The sequence below is a fragment of the Pezoporus occidentalis genome, unplaced genomic scaffold, assembly GCF_034315485.1.
Source record: "Pezoporus occidentalis ecotype Australia unplaced genomic scaffold, CSIRO_AGI_Poc_V1 ctg21, whole genome shotgun sequence".
NCBI lineage: Eukaryota > Metazoa > Chordata > Aves > Psittaciformes > Psittacidae > Pezoporus > Pezoporus occidentalis.
Genome location: NW_026913964.1, coordinates 9,105,001 through 9,128,884, shown reverse-complemented (window position 1 = coordinate 9,128,884; position 23,884 = coordinate 9,105,001). Strand labels below are relative to the sequence as shown.

The window sequence follows — 23,884 nt, the reverse complement described above, 5'->3', positions numbered from 1 at the left end:
CTTCTAAAGTGCAAATAAAATCTAACCTCAAGTGTTTAAAAGCCTTTATTTTATTCTGGACTAAAGCTATATGCTTTTATGGCAGCTGGAGCTCCTATACCATAGGAATAATTTATTTTTTTATTCCTTGTTTACTTCAGAAGCAGGGAAAATGCATAGTCTGTGTGAAAATAGTAATAAAACTCAAATCTGTGTTAAATTAGTTTTCATTTTTAGAAGCAACTATATATGTCTGACCATGAATTTCAGCATTTTAGAATGTCCTGAAAGAAGTATGTGCCTTTTTCAGTAATTTTTTGAAAGTAGAACTGAACTTTGGGTCTTTGTTCTTCTTGTCATATTTGTCATTAAAGTTTCTGACGTTTCTTATTATTGTTTAATACTAACATCAGTGCTAAACCATAATATAGGTGTTTACATTTGTTGTTTACTCTGAGATGACTAACTATTGTCCTGGGTTCAGCAGTCATTTTTCTCCTTAACAGCTGGTGCAGTGCTGTGGTTTCGATTTTCAGCCTGTGAACAGTGCTGATAACACTGATGTTTTTAGTTGCTGCTCAGTAATGTTTACTCTGACCAAGAAGTTTCTGAGTCTCACGCTCTGCCAGAAAGGAGGGGAAGCCAGGAGGAAGCAGAGACAGGACACCTGACCCAAACTAACCAAAGAGGTATTTCATACCACAGCACGTCATGCCCAGGAGGTAACTGGGGACAGTTACTTGGAAAGGATAGATCACTGCTCAGGTCAGGCTGGGTATTGGTCGGTGGGTGGTGAGCAGTTGTACTCTCTTCCCTTGTTATTTCCCTTATCATTATTATTATTGGTGGTAGCATCAGTGGTTTGTGTTATACCTTAGTTACTGGACTGTTCTTATCTCTACCCGTGGGAGATGATACATTCTTTCGATTCTCCTCCCCATTCCTTCAGGAGCTGAGGGGTGGTAGATGGGGGAGTGAGAGAGCAGCTGAGTGGTTCTGGGTTGCCAGCTGGGCTTAAACTACGACACTACTGTATATAAAAATTCATATTAAAAATAAATTATAACATACCAATGCAAACATGGCTTTTTAAAAACCCTCTGCCTTTGAAATACATTGATATTTTTAAATGAGAAAAGAGATTCCAGTTCCATATCCTACCGTTGACACACAGAGAAATAAACAAAACTAAGTTGGAGAACAGACCTGCACAACATACGGCTCAGGGACTTCATGCAGCCCGCAAAGCAGCTTCTCTAGCATGCCAGCTATTTAATAGCAATGTGTACTGTTATAAAAAGCAGGGTGTGCATCCTGGCTGGGCTTTTAACCAACCTCTCAGCTGCGTATCTCCTGGCCAGACATATGGGTGGGTGGGAGGACATTATTTATACTAAGAAGGGAAAGGCAAGAGAAACTAGACAGTCATGGCAAGAAGGCAAACTTGGTAGCAAGGGAAGGCCATTACTGCAGCACAGAAGTAAGAATGGATATGTGTTAACAGATTCTAATGGCTTACATATTTATAGGGAGCATCCCTGTTTAATAATTTCGTCATTACAACCATTCTTGCCTCCATAAGTCAACATCTGGACTGAGTCTATCAAACTCTTGAGGTGAATGAATCTTTCTGTTTACATGTCACAATTTTAGACCTGCAAGGAGAAAAGTACAATATACAATTAAATGTTGCATGCCTAAGTTTAATGCAAGATTTCAGGGCACATAAACTTGCTTACACCCACAATTTGCTAATGATTTTTTCTTCTCATGTTGGGTTCTATTATTACATATTAGATCTTACAGAACTATTCATTGTCATAGTTGTGGTAGTTTATAGAAAATTAAAAATCTCTGGAATCATGGTAAGACTTCAAAAAACAGAGGAACTGTAAGAGCAAATATGTTTTTCCCAAATGTGGCTATCTCAGGGTGATAAGGGATAAAATTACCATCTCAAAGGCAGTTACCTTGACATAACAGATTACTGCTGCCAAAAGGAAAAAGCAGTATTTTCCTTTCCTTTTACACTTCTCTCCCTCTTTCTGCCACTTTCACTGGTGAGCAGTTAAATATCATGATCCACAGGAACTGAGCCTGAAAACATGAATATACCTCTGAAGGTGGCTCCTTGGGAGTGCTCCTGAAAGTGTTTCCTGATGGAAGGCTCAGACAGCAGCTTTCTCACGGAGAAGTTTCTTTCCTTATGGACCTGAATGCCACACTTTCAGGAAGAACATAAAATTAGCTGAAGTGAAGTGAAAGAGAGCAAAAGAAAGGGATGGAGCAATGCATCTCATGTATCCTTAATATACAAGCATACAAAAAATGCCTTTTTCATTCCATTTCTATAATATATAGAAATTAATATATATCTGTCTTCTATAAACATTTGCAACCATGTTGTTGGCTTTGGTTGGCATGAATTAATGCTTGTATTTGCCCTTGACCATAACAAGTTAATTATGGATTAAGTAGTTTGACACACATGAGGATGGCAAATGTTTAATCTGGGAGGTTAGACTGAACAGATTTCTCAGCCTTCCTTTTTCAGCTTCACAGATCAGGTGAAGAACTATACTCAGTGAGGTCAGGAGGGACAGAACTTACTACAAAAAATTACCTCCCTGAACTACAGTAAGATACTGGGAAGCACACCTAAGGCTTGAATGTCACAAGAAGCGAATCACAGTGTGAAGGTACAGAATGCTCATGATTAAAGTGGAAGAAAAGTAAGCTGCATCCAGTTAAACTATTCTTTTAAAAAATGCTCCTCAGTCATGAAAATAATAAGAATAATACAAAAATGTGTTTAGATTAAGTCTGAGGTTGGTTATCATCCCAACAAAATGAGTGATTCTTCAGGGAGAGATATGGACAAAACAAAATCTTGAAATGAATCAAGAGGCCGTAACTATAATTGTTACATGTTATGTGTATGGCAGAAGAATTATAAATAAAAATCCAATAAGCTATTTCCATCCTTTGTCAATGAAGCAAAGAGCCTATAGTGACTGAACTTGGTGTTTCTCTGAATATGAAATGTTTTTTTTTCTGCTTGCTTTCTGGTACTTGCATGTTGTCTTGGTAGTATTTTACTAAATTATCATTATCTTGACTGATAAAACATTGGATTAATAAAAATACTTTTTAATTCTTTCTTTTTCTCTCATTAGTATTTCAATGTCTTTGAACCTTTTTGCTTTTTTCATGAAGTATGTCACGAGAACAAAAATACCGTAATTACAGATACATGCATATATCTTAAGAGCTTCCTGTACAATATATAGCACTGGTATTCTATTTGCACTTTAAAATGTTTGAAAACTTCTCTACAGTTACCTTGTAAATACTTCATACCTTATGTGTTATCAGTCTAACACTTTTTTCTCATTTGAACTAAGTAAATACTTTCAGATCCTAGACTGGTGAAAATATCTTCAGTGATATCAGCTGAGTGCTTTTTCATAGGCACATTTTCCAAGCAAAATTTGTGCTGATATATCTCTAAGGAAGTAAAAATTATATGTCTGATTCAGAAGACAGGCCTGTAACGTTCAAATGTGCATGAGATGCTTGCCTTTTTATCTTATTTGCATATATCTCATAAATATGCCTAGAAAATATTACTGATTTACATTCAGCCTGTTACTTATGTATAAAGGGTGCAGCCTCAAAAAAGGATATGTTTTCTCCAGTATAACAGTATATATTTGTTTATTTCTGCACAGTGTTTGTGCCACTGCAGTTAAATTTGCAGCCCACATTTTGAGGATATACCACTCAGTTTGAAGTTATGATGATGATTTTCATATCCATGTTTTTCCCCTTCAAGCAAGATGAAAAATGTTCCAGCAAAAGCATAAGAAATCTATTTTAAGATCTTTGAGGGAAAATTAATATGTTGTGATGATGATATTTCATCTTAATCTGGCATCACCCAGGCTTGTCTCTTTCAAGGAAAGGAGGACATCTGGGAATGAGTGAAAGCCACAATAAAATAAGATCTTTTTACTGAAAATGAAATATGATGGCATAGTTGTTTCTTGACAGTTATATATTCAATGAGTAGGAATAAGTGGTATGATAAAGGTGCATGATTTATTGTTAAATGCAATTACATGAGCTGCACAATATTGAAATTTTACAGGGAACTGAACTGCTATTTTAGAAATAAATTATGAAATGGAACATAGCTATACTTATGGATATTCATAGCATAACGGAAAAAATATACCTCCAAGTAGATAGAGAGGATTTCAGTGAACAAGGATCCCACTGTAAATTAAGATGTTTTCTTTGATGTGCTTCTGTTTCTCACATACAGTGCCTAGAATAAATGAAAGAAAGAATGGATATTGGTTTGATATTTGAGTTTCACATTCTCTGTCACCCAATGTAGGACATGAGTCTGACCTCATTTCCACTGGTTTTATATTTGTGCAGTATAATTAGTATGAATATATATGTATGAAATCTCATGTGAAATACCTTTGTAATTCTGGACACCAATATTCAGAAAAGGTAAATTTAAACTGAAAAGAATAAAAAGAGGCTAGTAGTCTGGACAGCTAACTGGTGAGCTGATCTTTCCTAAAGTGTTGAAAGACTCTGCTGGTTTGTCTGACATAACAGATGAAAAGTTAAAAGGAGGATAATTGCTATCATTAAAATCTTCAACCAGATATCAGGGTTAATTATTTAAGCCATTTTGCAAAAGAGCATTCAGAAATTAACTAGCCATGAGTAAATGCATGCTAGAAATTAAAATAAGATTTCTAACCCTTACTGAATTGAGGTTCTGGACATCCCAGGATGCCATGACTGAATAAGGTCTTAAGAAATATGAATTAACATATTAAAGATTTCTGGTGTGAATTTCATGCATCAGTCTTTTCTACAGTGATTGAAACCATCTTTCATGAGCAGTGTTACTTAACAAGGCTCTCAATCCCCTATCTAGAGATAAGGATATCAATTTGAAACACCCCTCTGCAACTTTTGCAGATCATTGTCTTTCTTTATTCCAAATTTTTAATGCTCTCCTACTTCTTTAAAAATCAGATTTCTGTTTTTCTTAAATGCCAATTGCTAGAATATGACATATTTTTGGCAATCATATGGTTAAGGCCTGTGTCTACATAAAATATTATCTAATAGAATTATCATCAGATTAAATATTCTGCTGCTTAATATTGGAGAAGTGACATCCCAAGCAATAAAACCAACTGAATTAAATTTCAAGTTGCATTTACTTATATATATGGCATAAATATATATGGACTCTCATATGGTTTGGGACATGCGGCATACAGAAGCCCCCCTTCCTGGTGGCAGTCTCAGAGGATCCAAGTCCTTGTGATCAAGGCCACAGCCTGCAGAGGTTGTGAGGCCAGAGGCAGCCCTCCACAGTGTGCTAAGCCTGGGACTTCTTGGGAATGCAGCCTAAAATGTGTGGTAAACTACATCTAAGGTAATTACTAGCACAAGACTGATAGCTAGCAAGTACAGTAAGAGAAAGTTGAAAATAACTTTGGAGAGAGAGTTCAAGAGCGTGTGAAACTACTAAGAAGTAAATGGGGAGAAGGTAGGGTATTTTTTTTAGCAATACATCCTTATGAGTAAGAAATCAAACAAAGGGGGCAAGAGCCCAGCATGAATGAGCAAGAAATTTCTGGCTAAACGCAGTCAGAAGGAAGTCTACAGGGTGTGGAAAAAGGGACAGGCCACTCAGTAGGAACATAAGAACATTGTCAGAGTATCTGGCAAGGGATGTCAAAGACAACAGAAGGATTTCTTCAAGTACATCAGTAGCAAAAAGAAGACTAGGGAAAATGTGGCCACACTGCTGAATAGGTAGCTGCCCCAGACAAAAGATACAGAGAAGGTAAAGTTATGGAACGCCTTCTTTACTTCAGCCTTTACAGCTGAGGCATTCCAGACCCTGAAGGTAAGAGAGAAAGTCTGGAGAAAGGAAGATTGCTGCGGTTGAGGACTATTGGGTTAGAGATCTTTTAGGCAAACTTGATACCCACAAATCCATGGGACCAGATGGGATAAACTCAGAAGTACTGAGGGAACTCATGCTCAAGGAAATCACTCGACCAATCTGATAGCCTCATACAATGGAACAACTGTCTGAACAGATTAGGGAATAGCAGTGGATGTTGTCTACTTTGACTTCAGCAAGGCATTTGGCACTGTCTCCCATAACATCCCTTTGACTTCAGCAAGGCATTTGGCACTGTCTCCCATAACATCCCTAACAGATATGTTCAGGAAGAGTGGGTTAGATGAGTGGACAGTGAAGTAGATTGAGCAGGCTGCCGTGGCTGAGTTCAAAGGGTTGTTATCAGTGGCACTGTCTAGCTGGAAACCTAGGGGTCAGTACTAAGTCCAGTCTTGTTCAACTTACACATCAGTGACCTAGATGAAGGGACAGAGTGTACCCTCAGGAAGTGCCTTCTCTGCAGTACTATGTGCAGTTCTGGGATCCCCAGAGAGACAAGGAACTACTGGAGAGGGTCCAGAGGGCTTCAAGGACTATAAGGAGCCTGACTCATCTCTCTTATGATGAAAGGCTGAGAGAGATGGCCCTGTTTAGCCTGGAAAAGAGATCACTGAGAGATCTTATCAATGCATACAAATATCTTAAGGGCAGTTGTCAAGATGATGCAGCTGGAATTTTTCAGTGGTGCCCAGTGCGAGGATAAGGGAAAATGGGCATAAACTAAACCACAGGAAGTTACATATGAATATGAGGAAGAACTTTACTTTGAGGCTGACAGAGCACTAGAACAGGTTGCCCAGAGAGGTTGTGGAGTCTTCTTCCCTGGAGATATTCAAAACTCATTTGGACACGATCCTGTCTAACCTGCCTTAGGTGAACCTGCTCTAGCAGGAAAGTTAGACTCGGTGATCTCCAGAGGTCCCTTCCAACCCCAACCGTTCTGTGATTCTGTGATGGTATCAGCTGTATCTGCCTGTTGTCTAAGAACTCGTTATCAGAAAGGCATATATTGAGAACTTTTTTCCCTATCCTTAAGTCTCTTTCTTGAAAAAGTTTCAAACTCTTCATAAAAGGATTTTGCAGGAGTCTTAATCACACTTCTATGCTGCAGAAAGGAAAGTGTTGGAAAGAAGGAAAGAAGGAAAGCCTCAGCTTTAGGCACCATCTAAAAACTGTATCAAGAAAGAGACCAGAGTGAAGAACCGTGTCAAGAAAGAGATGAAAGTTAGGCTGCCATGGCTACTCTCTTGGGTACTAAGAGGCAGAGAAGGGAGGAAAACCCCTAAGTTGTGGAGTGTGTGGCTGCAAAATTTTGCTGAATAGAGTCTCTCAGTTAGTTGCTGAAATGTTCTGCAAATTATCTGGTCTCAACATGTCTGTCTCATTGACTGCTGGTCTTTGGCTGACAGAGGTAAATGAAAACATTGAGATGTTAATGGGCCCAGTTTGCTGTTATACATATGACTGCCCTGTTTTACTGAATCTCTGAGACAGCTGATACCATCCCTACTTCATTTTGATCTGTGTTAGTTTTAAGTGAACTATACATTATTCATTATTGCTATACATATTTTTTCATTCAGCATCTAAGAGAATATTCTTGCCTTTAATATTAATTTTATTATCTTAATAATATCTGCAGCACAGTTAATATTAAAAGTCAAACTTCAACTGTGGCATTTGCATTATTATCTTTACTTCTCTGTCACTAATTATATACTATGCCACCAGAAATCCATCAACAACTCTCTTCATATCAAACATCAAACAGAATCAAGAACATGGTCATTTGGAGCAGTGCCTCTTCAACACAATTGAATGGAAAGAAAATACATTTTTACCATAATCAAGCTTTTAAAAGGAAAATCTTGCATTTTTCAGAAATATAACCAAACCACACATATCTGTCTCTGATCAGGAAACACATAATTAACGTATTTTGTTTTGAAATTATTCATTTGTTGCAACTATTTCTTCAAACTGCTTTTTGTATTGGTTTAATTCTACTATTAACAGATTGTATTATGGAAACTATTTTATGTTCATGTTTCTCAGATTGGCTAAATGTTCAAATACAGGACTCTAGCTGTATCTCAGGGGAGAGAATTGGGATCTTATATGAAGAAAAAGATAATATGTTATTACCAAAGTAAATTCAAGTGGAATGTTTCTGGTTATTTCTGGTTGAAATAGGAATGCATCAATAATGAATTCAATAGAAAATTTCAACTTGAAACCTAGGGAAAATGCTGATATTCCAGCTTTGTATTCTAATACTGAATTATTTACTCTTCCATTACTATAGGAATTCAGTAACATGTTCTACAATCCACACATCTGTGGATGCAGGATTCAGGGTATACATTTCTAAGTGTTTATGCAGGCTTTTTATAGCTAGTCATGGGCAGCCTTTTCTATATTTTGATATTTTCTCACACACTTCTTGCAGAATTTTAATAATTCTTAGCTATCTGTGCTAGTGAGTTATTAGGCTCAGATAAATGCAAGGCTTCAATGTAGTTCTACTTTCCCTCTGTATATTCTGCCCACAGATCTATCTACCTTAGTGCCCTACTAACTTTTCCAAATTTTCCCAAGTGCCTCAGAAGTCTCCCCAGTATGAGGAAAAATTAATTCTTCTACTATGTCTTTATCACATTTCCACTGTTGTCTTTGTCTGAGAGCAGATACATGAACAGGAGCACCAGCTTCATGCTAGGAATTCAACACAGAATTCTACCTCTTTCCTAGGGGACACTTGTGAATGATGCAAAATATCTCAACACTGGGAAGATTTTCTTTAATCATCTACATAGCTTGGATTTTTATTTGGCAGCTGTAAATAAATATCCCCTCAACCTTCATATAAATGTCTTTTCCTCTTCCATGTTTCTGTCTCTGAGTAACTATAACCAGTTACTAACTCCCTCATTTTTCTTCAAGTGGTTAATTCTTTCTTGCCAAAAAGGCAATCAATGTTATGGAAGGTGGTGAGAAGTGAAAAAGAGGGCTGTTCCCTACTGAAAAAGACAAGTTATTTTAAATTGCAAGGAAAACATAATTATAGATAATAACCACAGATTACATTTTCTACATACATGCACTAATTTAATCACCTATTAGGTGATTATATTTTTTATGGATTTTTTACTTTCTATTTGGCATTACATATAAAAAATGTAATACACAATAAATGAAAACTGACAGCATCTATCAAAATTACCCCCAGAAACATTTAATTCTTGATAAACATAATAAGAAAGTTCCTGAAGTACTGAGAGTGAAATGTAATAGTCTTTATCTACCATCAGTCAACTGTGAAGCTAACTCAATAACACAGAAATTTTTGTTCAAAATATATTCTATTATTTGCTACTAAAACCTTGTGGCTAATAGAAACTATTTCATATATTTCCCATGTGAGTCTAGGTCAGCTCTTAATCATTGTACAAAGTATATAAGGGTAAAAAATAGAGAAGAAAAAATACAGGCTTTGCCAATCATGTGTGGGATCATTATTATTTATTTAAAAGACGTAAGAGTCATAGAAACAACATTTAGAGTGTATCACATACCAGACTAAATTAGCAAACCTACAGGTAACACAATATTATATCTTCTACAGACTTCCATGGTGTGTGCCCAGGTGTGGAGGAAAGATCAGTGTCTCATACACTCCCCTCTCAACTTTTACTAAATTCATAATGGCTAAACTAAAATAGTCTAAACTATCAGAGGTTCCTTGAGATAAACATCCGTCTTATATATCAACAACCCTTCATAGATGTACATATTTAGCTCTTTCCTTTTACTTGCTTGGTGATCAGCTTGGTGGTTTAAAACAATGGTACTTACTTTTGCAGACTACTTGGGAAAGAAAAGTAATTTATTCTAGTCATGTAGCAACACTCTCTTCTTAAAACAACACTTCTTACAAAAAAAATAAAATAAAATAACCAACCTTCTCTTCTTCCCTTCCTTCATGACCATTCAAAACTTCCCTAATATTATAGCTTGTTTTGATTGAATCTGCAAAATGAATATTATCATTCTGATACTTTGTACCTTAAGTTTCTTCTATGTGCTGATCACAATAGTATCTTTCAGGCTCCAATGGTTTTGGATTAAATCCCTAATTTCTCACTTCAGAAAGTAACAGCAATGATTTCTCCTATCTGGCTAATGAGAGTTTAGCACTGTCACCATGTAAGATATTGTGTCCTTGTTGTCCTGTTTCTGCCAAAAAAAATTATCATAATAAATGCAATAGAATAAGGGGTTTCTTTTTATCTTGGCATACCTAACAGCTGTTTATTTTGAACATGGAACTGATTCTTTAAAGCCTCCAACTTTTCACAAACAGCAATCTGGTTTTAATTAAATTGTTTGCAGAGAAATTCATTATAATAAAAAATAAGAGTCCTGCTAATCTCATATTTTGAATTTTTTGACCATGACATTCACTTAGGTTCCTAAGTCAAGATCCTGAGGTACTTTGGAGGTACATATAGTGTAGCATAATGAAAGTGGGAACAAATACATATATTACATGGAGGTGGAAATTGAGGGAAAAGTTTTGCAGTCACATAGATAGAGTGTGTTTTATCTAGTATTTCTCTGAGGAAATTGTTTCCTGTATGTGTAGTGCTGAGTCCCAGAATTTGGATCCAGACACCAGTGCATCAGACAGGACGAACCAGCAAATGCCAAGGGAGCTCTTGGACATCATTCCTAGGCCACTGTTAATCATCTTTGAAAGGTCATGGAGAACAGGAAAGGTACCTGAGGACTGGAGGAAAGCCAGTGCCAACCCAGTCTGCAAAACATCATGAAAAGGACCCAGGAAACTATAGGCTTGTCAGCCTCACCTCCATCCCTGGAAAGATGATACAACAGCTCATACTAGATGTCATCTTTAGGCATGTGAAGGAAAAGGTGATCAGGAGTAATGAACATGGCTTCAAGAAAGGAAATCATGCTTGACCAATCTGATAGCCTTCTATGACGAGACAACTCTCTGGATAGATGTGGTCTCTGGCCAGCAGTGATGTTGTCAACATTTAGCAAGGAAGCGTGGGCTGGACAACTAGACAGTGAAGTGGACTGAGAACTGCCTGAATGGCAGAACTCAAAGGGTTGTGATCAGAAGTGTGGGATCGAGTTGGAGACCTGCAGCTAGCTGTGTTTCACAGGCACCAGTACTAGGTCCACTCTTGTTCAAATTATACATCAACGACCTGGCTGAAGGCACCGAGTGTACCCTCAGCAAGATTGCTGATGATATAAAACTGGGAGGAGTGGCTGATTTGCCAGAATGCTGTGCTGTTGTTCAGAAGGATCTAGACAGGCTGGAAAGATGGGGACAGAGGAACCCTCTGAAATTCAACAAAGGCAAGTGCAGAGTCCTGCACCTTGGGAGGAATAACCCCATGCACCAGTACTGGCTAAGGGCAGACCTGCTGGAAAGCAGCTTTGAGGAGAAGAGTCCTGGTTAACAAGTTTTCCATAAGCCAGCAATGTGCCTTTGTGGCCAACAAAGCCAGTGGTGTCCTGGGGTGCATCAGGAAAAGCGTGGCCAGCAGGCTGAGGGAGTAATCCTCCCTCTCTATTCAGCCCTGGTGTGGCCTCCTCTGCAGTACTGTGTCAAGTTCTGGGCTCCCCAGAGAGACACAGAGCAAGTCCAGTGAAGAGCCAGTAGAATTAAGATTCTGGAGCATTTCTCATGTGAGGAAAGGGAGGAAACTGGACGTGTTGAGCCTGGCAACTAAAAGGCTCGGGGGATTTGATCAATGTATATAACCCTTAGCTGAAGGAAGGGTTTCAAGACTCTTCTCAATATGGTGCCAGGCTATAGGAAGAGAGACAATGGGCATAAACTAAACCACAGGAACTTACATATGAATATGAGGAAGAACTTTGCTTTGAGGCTGACAGAGCACTAGAACAGGTTGCCCAGAGAGGTTGTGGAGTCTTCTTCCCTGGAGATATTCAAAACTCATTTGGACACGATCCTGTCTAACCTGCCTTAGGTGAACCTGCTTTAGCAAGAAAGTTAGACTCAGTGATCTCCAGAGGCCTATTTACAACCTCAACCATTCTGTGACTCTGCGATTCTGTATGTACTGTGATATAAATTCTAGCACTCAAAAATTCTGTTCAACGTTAGACATACATGCTGGGGTAATAGGCATAACAATATAGAGTAAGGACTTGCAATCTTCTGTCAGCATGTACTAGCAACTATTCTCATTTATTGTAACACCTCCAGTTCATCTGGATTAGACTGTGGCAACTATATTTCCTCCCTTACTGAGGAGGCAGAAACCTGGCACCAAGGCCACATGATCACTTTCTTTTGCCCAGAAGTGGTGAGGCAAAAGCAGAGCAGCAAAGGTGCCCTGCCTGCACTAGTGGTATGGAAGCCAAGAAAGTCTTACAGTATACAGCAACTTTGCCTAAGTGTAGATAAACCCTGGTATTTGCTGCTGGGAGTAGCATCCCTAATCTCTATTACTCCATAACTCGTTTTAGTCCTAACAGCACCTGAGCTATTTCTGCCTCCAGAGCAATTTAAAGACGGTATCACCCCTGTCACCTTGTATTTCAACTTAACACATTCATATTTCATCCCCAACATAGACCAAAATTGCAACATCATTTTAAACTTCATTTTACACACCCAGTCCCAGAATACCATTATTCAATATCGTCACAATTTGTTTCTCCAGATTCTTTCCATAAGGACTATATGGGGGGAAAAAAAATCTCTCACTAGCAGGCATAATTAATTTTGTGTTTGTTTTTAAAATAATCAGCTAATTAGTGGTGTGACATAGTTCATTTGTGACTTTAAAAATATTTATGATCCTTTACGTTTTGATTCTGTGCTTTGGAGGAAAATACAGTGTTTAGAGTGTAGAACATCATTGCCAATTTTCTTTAAAAGATTTGGACTGCTGGACTAAACCTGCCCTATTAGTTACCAGTTCACAATACAGATCAGTCTTATGCAAAGGAAGAGTCGGAGAACGCAGTTGTCCTAGCTGCATCTTCTTCTGGATATGCTTGGTATGTTTGAAAAGCATCATAATGCGTCTTTTGAGAATTCCCCATCTCCTTACACCACTGCAACAGTAAGTCAGTAAGTGGAGCAAAAACAAAATTTGGGCTTTGAAAATGAAACTCTTGAGATAGCTGTGAATGTGCAGGTGTTTTGTGACTACTTCTAATATTAGATAATATTTATTACCAAAATAATCCTCCTATGCCTCCTATACACCAAAATCATAGCAACACAAAAATACATAAAGAAATAGACCCCAACAGTTTCCCTCTACAGCCACATTACAAGTACTTAATCTAACATGGATGGCAACATAAAGCAATTCTAATTTATATTCCTGTGAAGCTGCTCCTCCTCAGTAGAGATGAATACCACTTTCAAAAAAAAAACCTAAACAAAACAAAACCAAAAAACCCTACTGTCATTATAATACCTGCAGAGCGATACCACTAACAGACCTGGCTGTTTGTTTCTAAGGAAGAACAGCTGTGCAACAGACTGTCTGAACAGTCCCTATTACAGAATGCAACATGGATCACTGACACAAAGGAAGCATTACACCAGCTGGCTTTCTGTCTTAGCTCTATTTCTATTCCTAGATGATTTACCTGTTCTCAGTCCTGTCACCTTAGCACTTCTACTACCCAATTAAAAAATGATGTTGCTAGATTCTTTCTGCTGTAAATTAGATATGTTATTTTTCAGATCAAACTGGCTACTTTTTTTTAAACTTTGCAATACATGACTTATTTTTAAACTTATAAAAGCTGCTTGATTATTTATTTGTGGTGTATTTTGTTCTCTTGTAGAGTTTAGATCAGAAAAATTCTTTCTAATGTATTCATATGCAGTGATCTACATTTCCTAATCATAATCATGTCAGCAAAAGTGGAGCTGCTCTTAGGATAACATTTTAGTCTAGAAAATGATTTCCCTTTAAAATGGATTCAATGGACATGATGATATAAAAAGAAGATGCAAAATTACACACAACAGTTTGCATAATCAAAACAGATATGTTTTGTATTCAGGCAAGATTTCTTTTTGCTACATTAAATGGAAGAAAATAGACCTTTTGGAATTCTGCAAGTGTGCTATGGTTGTAAATGCAGTAGCAGTGGAATTCCAGTAGGATTATGAAGAGTATGTACTGAACTTGAAAAAAGTATTCAGACAAGATAGAGAGGAGCAAAGTGAAAGGATAACTGGAATTGTTTTTTTAACTGACAAGTCCATTTATTTAAAATTGGAACTATATTTTCTACGTTGTAAGTAAAGTTAAATTTATGAAAGGTTGAAATATGGAAGTGTATCCTTTTTGTGTAGGAAATTTACTTGCTCTCTTTTAAATCAATGTGAGTTCAAAAGAGATGTAATGAGTATAGAGCTTTGTTCAGCAAATAATAACCAAGGTATATGCATGCCTAAATTCAGAAAAAAACTTGCACATGTTTTGGAGTAATGTTTGAAGTGCTCTGCAGGTGTCTCCTAGAGACAATGTTGCTCAGAGCAGACTTCAAATTAGCATTTCTCTTCCCTAATGAACAATAATCTTGATTCAACACATGAAAATAACATATTACTGGCTACAGAAAGCACTGTTTGTTTTCAAGAATGATGTGAGGATAACATGACAGTCATGTGAAGGTTAGTGAATGGAAAAAAAATTACCCCTTCAGTTTTAATGACTTGAATTAATAGGTGTTGAAGCTGGTCATAATTGGAGTTCTCTGTCCCCTGAAATTTTACAAGATTTCAGTTTTCCTTATTATGCCTTAAGAACAAATTAGAATCTTTGCAAAGTGTGTATAAAATCAAGGAAGAGACTAGGTGGTAAGTTGCATGTCAGGCAACCCAATTGTTATACAGAGGACCCAGGTTCAGGTTCCTTACCTACCAGGCTTCCAGTACTTGGCCAGCCTAGATAAATTTTAAGTGTCTCTTAAGAAGATGGGTTACTAGGATTTCATTGAAAATGGTAAGTAATAGAGCAGTAAATGATGACAGGGAAAGGAGAAAATGGACTCTAAAACTTTACAAACAAACTTTGACCTTGTGTCTCTGGATTCCTGAGAAATTAGAGTCCCTGACTACCACACACATTTTCTGTCTTCTTTCCAGTACTTAAAATCAAATTCCATTTTTGTTGCATGAAGATGACACTGAATTTTACTCTTCAGCAAAAATAACCAAGACAACAGAGAAAATTTTGACTTAATAGGAACTTTCCCTCTAAAGTGACATCTTTGTATAGGTAGAAATTATTTCTGCTGGTGCACTCACAAGTCAGTTTTTGAGCATTGATTTAATAATGAGAAGTAGCACACTGTCTATAAGTAAATGCTTAATATATATCTATCATCTGTGCAGAAAAGACTCCAGCCATGAGTCATAGGTAAAGTCCTCATTAGAAGATACTCAAAAAGTCTCTAAGTAAGGCTGTATTAATACAGCCTCCTTACCACAGCATGTAAACTACTGTTGCTCAGACCTAAAAGGATCAAATATTTTAAATGCACACAAGCTTGATTTATAAAACCACTAACTAAAAGCAACTTACTTCTGTTATTCACTAATCACTAAAACATAAAACCTTATTTTTATTGCTTCCAGACAACAGTGATTAAGAATTTATGCAAGGTATCTGACTTCAGTTGCAATGATGACTGTCTGCTTCACAGTGTTTACTGCATTTAAATTCATAGTGGCTTTGTGAGGTAAAAAAAAAAGTGCAATTGTTCATACAAATGAAGAGCTAGTAGAGTTTAAGATGAATGACAAAATTCTAAAAATTATTTAGATGCTTGAATCCTACTGAGTTCAAGGAGCTGAAATATATCTTTTGAGGGTATGTGTCTGGAGTGATAGGCAGGATTCATCTCACTTTACTTTAAACTGTCTAAGCAATTTGTCAGCTCTCCCTCCACAGAAATGCAGGGCCACAAATCTCTAGAGAGCAAGTCAGTCTTTCCCCATGCAGGATCTAAGCCAGATGAATCAATTATTCTTTAAAATAATTTAGTCTCCAGTGATTACAGAAAGAGCCTAAATGTTTTTTTTTGTAAATTGCACATTGAATATAGTCACAGGGAAATGAAATGATTCCTACCTGTTGGATTCCAGAGAAGTTTCAGGCCACCTTATTGTCCACTCCAAATTAACAGGAGGGATCATCAGCCTCATCAATGTGCTTCTACTGTACCTAAACTGAAAAGTCATACTAATGAGCCACAGAAATGGGATGTACGTCCCGTCCCACCAGAAATCAAAGAGAAGTAATTGTCATAATAAGCCTCAGAGGACTTACAAGATTTCTGGTGGTCTAAGTCTTCCCTAGTGATTTCTGAAAGCCATGTGTCTAGAGCCCTTGCAGATTGAAGCTCCTGAAGTTAAGCTGCCCAAGTTGTGCTGGAGTAGCCTAAATTCCACCTTGTTTGCAGTGGGAGTTAATTTCTTGGATACAAAAATTTCCAGCCATTGAAACCCATTAATTCTCATGTAATTTTAAAATCCTTTCCCTCAAGGTTTTTATCTCTGGACAACCACTAGCAGACATATGTAAAATGAGTACTTTTTGTTTCAGTCCTGTTTTAATAGCTGGGTGTTTGCAAAATTAAAAAGATATCATTACAATAGATAATGACTGTTGTAATTGCTTGTAGTCTCAACAGAGACTTTTATTGGGAAAAATATGTCTTACCCTTACATTACCAGATTTTGCCTCTAGCACACAATCATGACTGGAAAGAAAAATCAGACGCAGAGTGCAACCATTCTGTGAATAAATAGAGGACTTTACTTCCAGGCCTTACATACCTAACAGTCTGGTCCTCTAAAGAAACTTGAAAAAATAATAAACAGCATGCTGTTGGCAACAGCATCTACTGCTTACCAAAAGGCTATGTAGATTCATGAACTGGAAGGGTTTTCCATCTAGCAAAAAAAAAAGTGAGGATCTATATTTCATTACAGTTGCACACTGTGGTGTGACTGATTGGTTGTTGCAGAGCTAATAAAAAGATGACTACTTGCAGCTGATATCATATCCTATTTCCATCTAATTTGACGGTTTTCTGCTGGGCTGATGGGAACCTGTAATCACAAAACATTGAAGATTCAGCTATTTCAAAGCCTGGGTGCAATTTCTACTGTTTTCTGACTATTTAGCCTTGCTTCTTAGAAATCCAACCTCTTACTATTTGTTATGAAGATAGTCATTAAAGCGTACACTAACACTATCTTATTTAAATTTTACTTCAGCCAAACATATGAGAATAAATATTATATTTTTATGCCAGAGAGAATTATAAGTTTTAATTCTTATTATTGGTACCTAATGACTAAGCAATGCACTATCAGTAAACTAAAAAGATACCGCCTCTGCCTTAAAGGACTTCTAAATAGCAGCTCAATGTAGAAAATCAAAAAAAGTGAGGGCAATCATTCACAATGACAGGATTGTCACCGACTACTTCCATTAAGAATTTATACTTGAAATCTTCTTTTTTGAACCTATTTTTACTACAGAACCTAGGAGAAGGTTTTGTAAATCCATGGTAGACAGAGTTCTAAAAGCCTTTTTATTAAACTGACAATTACTTGGAAACGCAGCGGGCCCAAATTTTCTAATGGCTAAATGTAGCCAGGTATTCCCCACATAGTTTCCCAAATACAATAGATATAAGCAGACACAAATGGCTGCCTATATAGCTGTTATTCGATGGCAGTGAGGTGGTAAGAACAAAGCCAAATCAATGCTATTTTAAATATTCCTGCTCTGACAATTAAAATATGGTCCCGAAACATAATGAATAAACATTTCTAGATTTTTTCTTTTTTTTTTTAATTCAGGCTCTGAAAACAGGCAGGAGAATTTTCCATCAAGCCATAGAAATTACTAGACCTATACACAGTCTCAAAATGCCAAAGCTAAGCATATGCTTATCTTCCTGAACTGGTCTCATATTAGTTGCGTGATTTTTCACTTTCTCAGTTTAACATATCACTGGAAAAATTATTTTTATAACTTCATAGTCACTAAGATCTAGCATAGATCTTCTTTTCAATTACACTTTTATATAAAGACACATGTAATAGAATATATGTGTGTCTATAAGCTATTATGCTTCAGCAGCCATGTACCAAGTTCTGAAAGTTAAGATAGTTTGAATGATCTCTTGCAAATTTTTCATTCAGAATTACTCACACAATTGAACTAGTCTACAAAATATCGGTCTTTTATTAAAGTTAGATCCATTAAAATATGATCAAAAAAATGCATAGAAGATATGTGATAATTTTTAAATTACAAACAGAAACAATACCTGTGTTTTTTTTCTTTGTTATTAGTGAAGTTGTTGTGGCTATTTTGTTGTACCTAACTTCTCATGTCTTAAAATGGAAGAGAAAAAAAAAAAACAGAAAGAAAGAAAAAAAAAACAGAAAGAAGAGAAAAAAAACATAAAGCTGGTGAGAGCAATGGAAGGCATGTCATACCAGGAGAGGCTGAGGGCTCTGGGCTTGTCTAGTTTTGAGACAAAGAGGCTGAGGGTAACTTTCTTGCTCTCTATAGCTTCCTGAGAAGGGGACGTGGAAAGGGAGGTGCTGATCTCTTCTCCCTTCGATCCATTGACAAGATGTGGGTATGGTTCAAAGCTTCTCAAGGGGAGAAGCATTTCTTTACTGAGAGGGTGGTCAAACAGTAGAGCAGGCTTCCTAGAGAGCTGGTTTATACCCCAACCCTGTCAGTGTTTAAAAGTTATTTGTAAAATGCCCTTAATAAATTCTTTAACTTTTGGTCAGCCTTGACGTGGTCAGGCAGTTGGAACAGGTGATCGCTGTAGGTCCCTTCTAACTGAAATACTCTGTTCTGTTATATTCCTAACACTAAACCAAGATTTTACAATAGCAGCCTCCATAGGATGATTAAATAAGTAACAGAAAATATCACCATGTTTTTGCATATTTTCAAAACAAATCTTTATTTTCCTCTGCCTTTCTTTATAATGTAACAGCAGAGACATTACCGACAGCATGATTTTATAGCTGTCTATAATTGATTTCTGAAAACTAGCTTTTAGTGTGGTTAACTCGAATAAGAAAGTTTCTATGTTGAAAACTTAGGAGAATGAATTGTTTCTAGATCGCTGTGAATTGCATACTTTCATTCTATAGGAATTATTTCCCTATTTAAATTTTGAAAATATTCCATCTTTTTCTCTGTGAGTATGAACTTGGGCACTGAAACCAATGCAACTTCCTTTCTAATTGTTGGCCTCTTTGCTATTTGAAAGGTCAACATACTTTAACTAAACTTAAATTACAAGTAATCAAAACCAACAAAACCAGAACCATTCATATGCTTCCTTCTTTAATAAACACTGTTACTTCCTCAGCACAGGAAACTATTATATTTGCCTAATTGGGTTTGCTCAGCAATGCTCTGCATTAATGGTATCTCTATGGCATTTACACATTTCCAAAGGAGTTACAGCAAGAGACATAAATGGGCATGGTTTTAATTTAGTCATAAATACTAACGAGAAATGGAACAAGAAGATGTCAGAATGGTATTTCAGGGATATGAAATACTAAGATTTCATGGAAATTTAATGGAAAACTATTACCATCCAAACATACAAAGAAACTATAGCTTTATTTGCACTTCAGTAATACATGTAGCACTTAAGAGGTAGTAGGCTGGGTACCAAAATATTTTTCTGTAAACATTTTTCTGTAAACAAAACACAGTGTTAATAGGGATTGGTCTTATTATTGCCAGAATCCCCTTATGCAAAATTAGACTTATTTCTTCTGAAATGTTCCAATGAATATGACTAGCAGTTAACAAAGCATGAAACAAGACATTTCTTGGATAGTTGTTCATGTGGCCTTGAACGCAGAAACTGAAGCTTGTAATTATTAAAAAAAAAAAAAATCTCCCACAATTTTACAACATATATTTTCATGCTGTAAATGGTACCTAAAATTCCCCTATTATCCATCCATAAATTCTATGTCAGCATGTCAAATACTGGGGACATTTTATATTTATAGTAGTTAACTCAGTCTAGAAAGTAATTATGAGTAAGTGAGAAGGTGACTGGGCTCTAGTGGAGCACCCTCAAGCGGGCTGTACAGCTGCAGTTAGCTATTGAGACCTTAGTGTCTTGAGCAGAGTGCCATACTAGACATGATTACACACTTTTGGATCACAGATGACTTGCATCTTGGGAGGGTGAAACATAGGAAACTTTCTGCCAACATAAATGCACGTAGATAAGTAATTTGACAGCTACTATTTATCTTGAACTTTTCAGACAGTCATATCTATACCGAGAAAATAGGAAGTGTGTCTCTGCTTCCACGTCTAGGAATATGACCCAGCAAAGCCTGATCACAGGACAAGATATTGAAACTAACACCTCTCTGTACCCAGCTTTGCACAACTTCTTTATTGCAGGAATACTTTTTTTGTTTCCCCACTCTGGGAATGCAATGGAAGCTGCAGTCGTGCCTTCTTCAAGAAAGACAATTAGATGGCTGGGTGGTACAAGGTTTTATAAAAACAAGTGCTATGAAATTTAACATATGTGAAGGCTTTCACGTATAGAAATAGGCAAGTAAAAGAAAAAGCACTTATAGAATTAATAAAAAACTATGATGTTTTTGATGAAAACCAGAAATCAGGAAGTTAAAGATGGGGTGTGGCAGGAAAGGAAGCATATCTGATTCATGCCAGGAGAAATTAGGTGGAAACAAGTGCAGTAAATCCTACGAAAAGGAAGAATTTGAATAATTGAAGAGAATCATAGAATCATAGTTAGGGTTGGAAAGGACCTTAAGATCATCTACTTCCAACCCCCCTGCCATGGGCAGGGACACCATCTCATCCAAGGCTTTGTCCTTAACCAGAAAACCTTTAAACAGAAAGGTCACTGACTACGGACTACAGGAAAACATGCTGGTAAGGGTAGAAAAGTGCAAGAATTCATGTGTGCTTCAAGGAACCCAGTTTGCTCTGGAGCAGTTAAACATCTGATACTAATAATATATAGACAAGCCCAAAAAGGTGGTAGGAAGAATGCTATGGCCTAGAGCACAGAATCTTGGTATGGATTTAAGGATATTGCAGTCCTTTTCTATTTCTGCTACTGACTTTGCATGGCGCCTCAGTTTCCCCATTTGTAAAACAGAAATAAAGATCCTAGCCTTCTTTCAAACACTCCTAATAAAATATACTAAAAGCCAGTTGCTGTTAATATTATTGCTGCTGTACTGAGGTAAGTTCTTCTCTAGAATTTGTAAGAGTATCTCATACCTACCACCTTTGTTATCAATGAAATTGTTAACAGCATAGGTCCTGGAAAAATTGTTGCTAATAACTAAAAATCAGTTAACTTTAATTTTTAAAATGGGAATTTTGGTGAAATTAAATGGAGAAACTAGAGTTTAATTGTATGAGTGTATATATGTAATGGCTTGCCAATAACTTTCTCTCCAGCCACATACTCTTGTCACTGTCCATACACTGGCTTGCATGCTTGCCTAGCCACTTGGTGAGGCAATTAAATTTGCTAACCCAGCAGAAAACTAATCCGGGGTGGGAAGGCAGGGGGAGGAAAAAGGGGGAACAGGACCATCCTTTTCAGTGGTAACAAGCTGTTAGATTGGCTCAACTGCATCATATAACACCACGATTTTTATGCTTGGCAAAGTATTTAGATTCTTGTTCATCAAAGCAATTAAAAGTGTTTATAAATGAAGCATATGAGTAATCTCACGCATATTCAGTAGAACATTTACCTTTACACTTAGGTTTTATACGCTTTCCCATTTATATAAGTGTTTTGGTAACTGGCTGGCATTGTTCGTGTTCTTGAAATTAAGCACATCTTTAAGAGCAGTGCTGAATTAGAGTTAACAAAGTTTGGAACTTCATTCTGTGGTGCTATACATAGAGTTAGTCAGAGTCTTTGCTCATTTGTAGTCAATTCAACTACACACTAGCTTCTAATTCTTAAAAATCTGTTGTAAAATCTTACCCTTTTTATTCATAACCATAGCATGTCATTTTCATGGTCTTGGAGAAGTACAGCATCTAAATGGCATGAGGCATACCCTCTTGACTGATATGCATTTGGCGGCTTTACACGAAAACTTATTTTGATATCCATGTAGTTACAGGATCTTTATTCTCCTTCTGTGTGTCAAAAACCCATAACAATGAAAATTAAATGAATATAAAACTTTGAGGAGAAATCACTCAATTTTGTAAGTGAAACAGCTTTTAGCATGAAAAGCCTAGCTCTTCAAAATGATTGAGTAAAATTTTCCCTGTTTATTTTGAAGATAGGTTTTCAGAGGTAGAAAAATGTAATTATAGGAAAAGCTGTAAAATGTGAGCTGGTTGAGGCATAAAGTGCAGCACTTAGAATAAGACAATTGCCTAAATTCCCTGATTGACAGATGGATGTCACATTAGATGAAAATGATAACAGATTTAGTGGACTGAAGAATAACTTCCTCTTGACAGTGCCCTGACCCTTAACCTACAACCTGACTCCTGTTAGCTTCACTAACACAGGGTAATTGTCACAGGTGCAGGATAAAAGAAACCCCTACAGCAGCTACTACTGGTCAGAGGCTTATTTCTTTTGATGACCAGAAATGCACTGTTGAGATATAGTCAAGAAGTCCTGACCTCTGTTGACCTTTCAGGGCATTAAAATTTACCCCTGGGTAAAGGAAACTATATAAAAGGAAAATAGGCTGTTCTGACTAATGCAAAGCAATATTTTAACTGTGTAATAATTAAGTTGACAAACAAAGCAGAGTGATGGTAAAGTAATTTATTTTCATCAGCACAAAAGCATGTTTCTCACACAATTGTAACATGGTTTCAACAAAGACCAGTACTATACACTCAATAGAGTTCATGGGTTTTATAACTATGAGTAAATTCTTTACCATGTCATACTCTGGGTACACGTACTATTCCAAACTGATTCTGTTGTATTTATATGCTAATAGTATCCTTTCAATGGAAACCAGTTCTTTGAATTGTATTTAAAAATTTAGGAAGGTAGAGCATTGTAACAGTATTTATAAATGACGTGGTGACAACTGTGAGACTTCACAAAAGTTTATACCTCCTCCTGTTAGAAAATAGAGTACATTTTATTCTTTTTTTCTTCAACAACATGAATGGGGAATTCAGAAAACACAGAGCAACACAATGAGATATGCAAATATATTTTATAATAAAAGAAAGAATATTATAGAAGAAAACAAAATGACTGTGTCTCCCATTAGAGTGAAGTCAATGCAGTAACCTTTCCATGTTGTTTTCTTTACATAGGAGAATGAATATTACACAGGAGAAAAAGAAAAGGACAAATGACTGCACATCTCATTAAAGTGAAGTCAATGCAGTAAGGAAGCCTGCCTGTGTTTTCAAAATGTTTCGTCTTAGAAAATGAAACAAAACAAAACAAAAAACCCCAAAACCACAGTCAACTTCATAAACACTAGCAATAATAAATTGGTGTATTCAATTGTTGTGTTTATTGATGCTTAATACCAGGACAATCTAAATATTTATTCACTAAATATGAAGGAAGAAAAACAATGTTCTAAATACAATAGACTTACTGGGATCAAGTTGCTGTTCAGAACAGTAGAGCTCTAAAAGACCCCTATGTAAAAGGCACGAATTACTCTAAAATTCATTGAAGGTTCTTATTAAGGTCATAGGTCTTGCCCTGTGGTTATTATTCATCCACAAAATGCTCTGATAAGTAATATGACACTAAATTAGTATACACAAGCCT

General features: G+C 36.6%; 1 long non-coding RNA gene across 1 annotated transcript in view; it reads left to right on the top strand.

Moving 5' to 3' along the window:
- The window catches only part of LOC134163883 (uncharacterized), an 87,796-nt gene that overhangs the window by 48,388 nt on the left and 15,524 nt on the right, over window positions 1-23,884 (top strand). The gene's annotated exons all lie outside the window — the stretch shown is intronic.